The following is a 6,847-nucleotide window of genomic DNA, read 5'->3' as shown; positions in this document are numbered from 1 at the left end:
ACCCTTTTCGGTCCCGTTCCATTCGTACCCTTTCAGTTTTGACCCGTTCGTACCCTTTCGGTCACGACCCATTCACATCCCATGGATCATGATATGTTCGTACCTCTTGGATCACGACAGGCTCTTACCTCTTGGATCACGACACGTTTGTACCTCTTGGATCGCGATATGATCGCAGATCTTGGATCATGATACGTTGCGTCCTTGGGATCACGATGGACCCTTTGGTCATTTGTACCCTTTGGTCCTCGTACCCTTTGATACTTGCAACCCTCGGTATCTCGTACCTTTTGGTTACTTGCATCCTTTGGTATCTCACAACCTTTGGTAACTCATGACCCTTGGCAACACACAACCTTTGGTGACTAGCACAGTTTTGATCCAACCTATCGGCTACTGTTAGGAATCAACGTAACCAACCATGACCCGGGGTCTATGACGTGGTAACATGGTTAACTATCACGTTCCATATATATATAAATATATATCTATATATATATATATATCTATCATATAGACATAATAATATAAAGAGACAAGAGACAGAGGTAGAACCACTCACAGCCGCTATAGCCCTTACCGATCGGTCAGTCCGTCTCTCGGCTAACCACCCTTGGACCCTTGGTCCTTGGCGCCTATTTCCCTCCAGGAATAGGTCTTCCTATTGGCCCTAGTGACTTATAAAAGCCACGGCCTCATATGGCTAAATCCATACTCACCATGAACCGGATCGTGCCCTTATGGCTTTGATCCTGGATTCTGCCCTTCCGGCTTGGATCCTCGGTACTTATTGGGGGATCCCTTTATTTAGGACGCGTGTCCATTGTCTCAGACAGAATGAGACTGAATGAGAATGAATGAATTGATCTCTGGTCGTGCATCCTTTATATAGGCAACCAAAGGTCATGTGCGAAGGGACACATCCCTTCGAAGCATCCTTTTAAGACAAATCTTGGTCATCGATTACAATCAACGGTCCAGATCGTACCTCTTCGGAAATAGAAGGTTCCAGACCTTATAGGCAGGTCTAACCCAACCCCAGACTTGGTACCCAAGCCCACGGCCTGCCCACAAGAGCCCAACGACTCATGGACCACATGGCCGAACCTCCTAGCCCGCCACTGACCTGGACCCAGACCATCGGCCCAAAACCCAAACAGTCCGTCGAGCTGAGATGAGCTGACTCCCAGCTGCCTCAGCTGAGTGAGCTAGTAGTCCAGCTGCTTGAGCTGACTTAACTTGGAACGAGCTAGGCTGAGCTTGACCGAGCTTCGTCTAGCTGATCGAGCTTCTCGTAAGCATCACCCAGCTTCTGTACAGCTTATCCTAGCTGACTTCTTTCTCTTATAAGGTTAAGTCTCAGCATCCTGACGTCCTTAACCTTCTATCTTGGCCATGGAACGCTATCCTTAAGGTCTTAAGACTGGCTGGTTCGTTCCTCGAACCATGGCCGTCCCGATGGTCCTTATCCAGGATCACGGATTTTACAGCATCGTTTATGGTTGAGACTAGGACGGTATCTGATCGTCTTCGAGCCCCCAACTTTCGTTATTGATTAATGAAAATATCCTTGGCAAATGCTTTCGCAGTTGTTCGTCTTTCATAAATCCAAGAATTTCACCTCTGACTATGAAATACTTATGCCCCCGACTGTGACACCCCCGATCGTAGATGACCGGAAATGAAACGGTCGATGTTCCTCGATTGCCGATCTGAGGTTCTCAGAATACTTCCGATCGCCTTAGACCAACAACCAAAGAACACCAACGCTCCTATCGGATATAACTCTAGGCTTTTCAACCCGACAAAGCAATACCCGATAGTTAGTTCGTCCGGACAAGGACTAATATCATATGGAACCCGTACTTAAAAAAAACATTCTTTATATATCAATCAAAAGCATCTTACAAAATTTGTTATAAATTAACCTCGAGGTTTTCGGTCAACAAATCTTATACATAAGATATATCAAAATGACTTTGCAAGGATAATAAAACTACCGCTGGCTAATGCTGTTCCTTCCCGTCCTAGAGTAAGGTCTCCCGCCTATTGGTTACCTACATCACAAATTAGTCATGAGTAACTAGTTTACTCAGTGAGCCTAGTCCCGCACCCCAACATATATTAATAATATCTCAAGCAATCAACTTCATTTGTATGCAGTGGAAATATATTCCATATTTGGATATTTATATATAAGAAATATTGTTCCATCATTGTGAAATCTAATCATATACCTCACTTCCTATTCCCGTCTCTCATATCATTCATATAATCTTATTTATATATATATATATATATACCAGACCCGAGAAACCACAAAGGCTAAACGAGTCTAGCGAGTTAGCATCACCATCATCGCCATCAGATATTCAAAAATTGAACATCTAACGCTGCATGCAGTTACACGGCCTCCAGGGTGCGACCCCATCATCGTGTCTTCGTGACCTTGTTCCATATCGCAGGACCAATTCACGGTAATCATCATTCATACGGGAATATTTTGGAAGACATGTTTCTAATAAGACTTCACATGATTAATACTTCCATACTTAATTATATTTAATACTATACATATGTATTAGTACTTGAGAACAAGTACTAAGGTTTGGAATAAACCTCTATGATCATTCATAAATATTTAATAAGTGTTTACACTAATTAAACACCTTACCAATTCAATATTGATCAAGAGACAAAGCCTATCAATCATCTACAATCAGTACGTTCAATCAAGAAATATTCATTCACTACTCACCAATCATCTATCTAGACTCACTTTTAATCCATGAGATTGGCTAAGGAAGACTAGACTCGAGCTCAACTAAACGTATGTGGAACTTTATCTTTAGGTTAGGTTCTAGATTGAGTTTGTGTTGTGTGAGTGTGCCGACAGTATGTGCGTAACCCGCCCATACTAGGCTTGTTTGGGGTTGATTAGTGTTTCCTCGCCCTCGTATTCAGCGGGTTCAAGGAAACCCCTTATTCGCTGGATCGGGAAGACTCAGAGAGACGGGATCATGGCCTATGGCTGAGTGATTACACGACGGTGTAATGTGGCAGTGACCCGAAGGACTGTGGGCTGTCGCGCGGTGACCCGAAGGACAGTGGGCCGCGGTCGGTTGAAAGTTCCTTCTTCTGGCCTTTGTGGTAGGAGGATAGGATATTGCCGATAGAGAGGATGAACACTAAGTCACCATTTCCCGGGGTAGTGTGTTGTGTTGTGTTAGTGTGTCGTAGAGGGTTATAAAACCCTCGAGTTAGTGTAACACCGATATACGGTGTTACGAGTTAGATAGAGTCGTAGTTACTCATAGTCTTATTATTGTGATTGTGTTTGTGGTTGATTGATTTGCTTGCAGGTTCTGACATTAAGTCCTAAGTCTGGCTTAGGTACCGGATTAGGCTTGATGTGTATTTTGTTAGTGTAGGCCTGACGTTGGCCTGTATGTGTTTGAGTGATTGCTTGTGAAGGGTGGTGGATATTAAAGCTATGCAGTATCATTGGTTGGCCGATCATGTTCTTGTTTGATTGTTGGTCGATCGATTAATGGTATTTGTATAGTCTAAGTGTCTAACACTACATGAGTACTGAACTCAGGCGTATATATGGTTAACTAGGGATTGCTTGTTGACTTGTTTTAATGCAGGTTCCCGTTACTTGAAGCTAGATCATGGCAGGAGGCCAAGTCTAACTTAGTAACGGTTTGCTTAGCCTTAGATTTTATTGCGTGCTAGGGCTAGATTGATTGTTGTTTTGGGTTGTCCGGGTTAGAGTCTAGGTTGCGGGTAGAGGCCGCCAGCTCACTGAGAAACATTAGGTTACTCATCCAACTCCGTTGTCCTTTTTGCAGGTCGCTTTAGGTAAGGATGATCGGATAGCTTGGTGCTGGACGTTAGGAGCGCCGGTGTAGATTTTCATGCCTTTTGTAAACGGTATTGTGGATTTGTGTTTAGTTGACTCGATTTGGCATTAGGCCGGGACCGGTCTCAAATTATATCAATGTATGGATATTTCTCGAATCAATAAAGTAATTGTTTTATATGCGCTTCATGAGTACTCTGATATTTGACTAGTCCGGTCTAAAACAACGTTAGGTCGTAGTACGGGTTGAAAAGCCTTAGGCCTCGATCTAACGGAAAACGCTAACTCTAGGTACGGGTTGCAAAGCCTTATGCCTTGACGCAGCAGGACGAGTTAGTGGATGAACTGGTCTAGGTCGTGGAGTAAAGTTTGTGACTCTGACCGGATTGTCCCTAGCCCGTCACGTAGCGCTTCCGGACCATGGTGTTGGGTTGGACGGTCAGTCATGTTCTTGTTTGATTGTTGGCTGGCCGGTTGGCCTTTCATCTCCAACCCTTGGTGTGGGTCGTCCGTCGGTCATGTTCTTGTTTGATTGTTGGCCGGTGGGTCGACCTATGCTTAGGACGGTTCGGGGGTGTTACAGGCGGTCAGCTTCCGTTCCATATCCTTGAGAGGATGGGAGGACGACGATTTGTGACAACTAGGCAGACGTGCCCTTGGCCAGAAGGCTTGGGGCGCAACTTGCGTTCAAAGACTCGATGGTTCACGGGATTCTGCAATTCCCACCAAGTATCGCATTTTGCTACGTTCTTTATCGATGCAAGAGCCGAGATATCCGTTGCCGAGAGTCGTTTTATAGTTTACATTGCAGCACTGCTTCTGAACAAACACAGTCTCCGGGATAGCGAAAGCAGGCTGTTTACTTGCATTTTCCTTGACACTTTTCGTGCTGGGGTTTGGTGATATATGGAAGTTATGCGTACTATCCAACCAAAACTGATGTCTTGGGCATGGATGAACGCATAACAACGGAATCGGTAAGCACAGTAAGAAACTGGCCTACCGAGAGTGATGTTTCATCGTTCTCAGGTCTTTCTGTTTCCAGGGTACGACAATGATCCTTCCGCAGGTTCACCTACGGAAACCTTGTTACGACTTCTCCTTCCTCTAACTGATAAGGTTTAGTGGACTTCTCGCGACGTCGCAGACGGCGAACCACCCATGTAGCCGTGATCCAAACACTTCACCGGATCATTCAATTGGTAGGAGCGACGGGCGGTGTGTACAAAGGGCAGGGACGTAGTCAACACAAGCTGATGACTCGCGCTTACTAGGAATTCCTCGTTGAAGACCAACAATTGCAATGATCTATCCCCATCACGATGAAATTTCAAAGATTACCCGGCCCTGTCGGCCAAGGTGTGAACTTGTTGAATACATCAGTGTAGCGCGCATGCGGCCCAGAACATCTAAGGGCATGACAGGCCTGTTATTGCCTCAAACTTCCTTGGCCTCTAAAAAGCCAGCGGTGAAGGGATGCCTCCACGTTTCTTGTTAGCAGGCTGAGGTCTCGTTCATTAACGGAATTAACCAGACAAATCGCTCCACCAACTAAGAAGGGCCATGCACCACCACCCATAGAATCAAGAAAGAGCTCTCAGTCTGTCAATCCTTACTATGTCTGGACCTGGTAAGTTTCCCCGTGTTGAGTCAAATTAAGCCGCAAGATCCACTCCTGGTGGTGCCCTTCTGTCAATTCCTTTAAGTTTCAGCCTTGCGACCATACTCCCCCCGGAACCCAAAAACTTTGATTTCTCTTAAGGTGACAACGGAGTCCTAAAAGCAACATCCGCTGATCCCTGGTCGGCATCGTTTATGGTTGAGACTAGAACGGTATCTGATCGTCTTCGAACCCCCAACTTTCATTCTTGGTTAATGAAAACATCCTTGGAAAATGCTTTCGCAGTTGTTCGTCTTACATAAATCCAATAATTTCACCTCTGACTATGAAATACGAATGCCCCCGACTGTAACACCCCCGAACCGTCCTAGGCATAGGTCGACCCATCGGCCAACAATCAAACAAGAACATGACTGACCGTCCAACCCAACACCATGGTCCGGAAGCGCTACATGACGGGCTAGGGACAATCCAGTCAAAGTCACAGAACTTAATCCGCAACATCGACCAGTTCATCCACTAACACGTCCCGCTAAATCATGGCTTAAGGCTTTGCAACCCGTACTATGAGGTAACGTTTCCGTTAGATCACGGCCTAAGGCTTTTCAACTCATACCTAAACCAAACGTTGTGTTTAGACCGGACAAGTCTATTTATCAGAGAACCATTGTAACGAATATAAAACATCACTTTCATTAAATATAATAAAGATTCGTTACAAGTAAAATATTACAGATGGATCCAGGCCTAGTGCCAATATCGAGTCAAAGACTTTATACCGTTTTACAAAAGGAAAGGCAAATATACTTCCGCTGCTCCTAACGTCCAGCTTCCATGCTACCCGGTCTCCCACTAAGGTTTCCTGCAACAATAGGTGATTTTAATGAGTTACCTAATGTCACTCAGTGAGCCAGGGCCCCAACTAACAAATACAACCCCTCGCCATCCCAACCCCAAACAATCTAAGACGAGGAGTTCACCTAACAATATCACAACAATAATAATCATCACTCGAGACTTCCCCCGTGGAAACCCGAATGACTCAACAAGAACATAAATATAAATATGATAAGCAGAGGAATATAATCCACCATTAGCATAATAATATAATATATGCTAAGACTCTCTACACCTTAACTACACATCCTCACTCGAGCTTTTTCATCACATACACAACCATGGAACACCTAACTTGCAGCCACAAAGGCACACGGGTTAGAACATCCAACATAACTGACATGTAACCCCGATAAGGTATCACATGACGGAGCATGCTTTCTAGCAACCTCTCCGAACAGAGCATGCTTTATGCAACCTCTCTGCCCAGCCGCGTAGGGACATACTCTAGCAACCTTCCTTGC

The 6,847-nt window shown here is 44.9% G+C and overlaps 1 non-coding gene across 1 annotated transcript; it reads right to left on the bottom strand.

Moving 5' to 3' along the window:
- Positions 1 to 4,499: 4,499 nt before the first annotated feature.
- Positions 4,500 to 4,655, bottom strand: LOC117130852. The gene has a single exon (XR_004454121.1). It is a non-coding gene; the product is annotated as a 5.8S ribosomal RNA (ribosomal RNA).
- Positions 4,656 to 6,847: the final 2,192 nt, after the last annotated feature.

This window comes from Brassica rapa, unplaced genomic scaffold (assembly GCF_000309985.2).
Source record: "Brassica rapa cultivar Chiifu-401-42 unplaced genomic scaffold, CAAS_Brap_v3.01 Scaffold0720, whole genome shotgun sequence".
NCBI lineage: Eukaryota > Viridiplantae > Streptophyta > Magnoliopsida > Brassicales > Brassicaceae > Brassica > Brassica rapa.
This window is presented reverse-complemented; position numbering and strand designations above follow the sequence as displayed.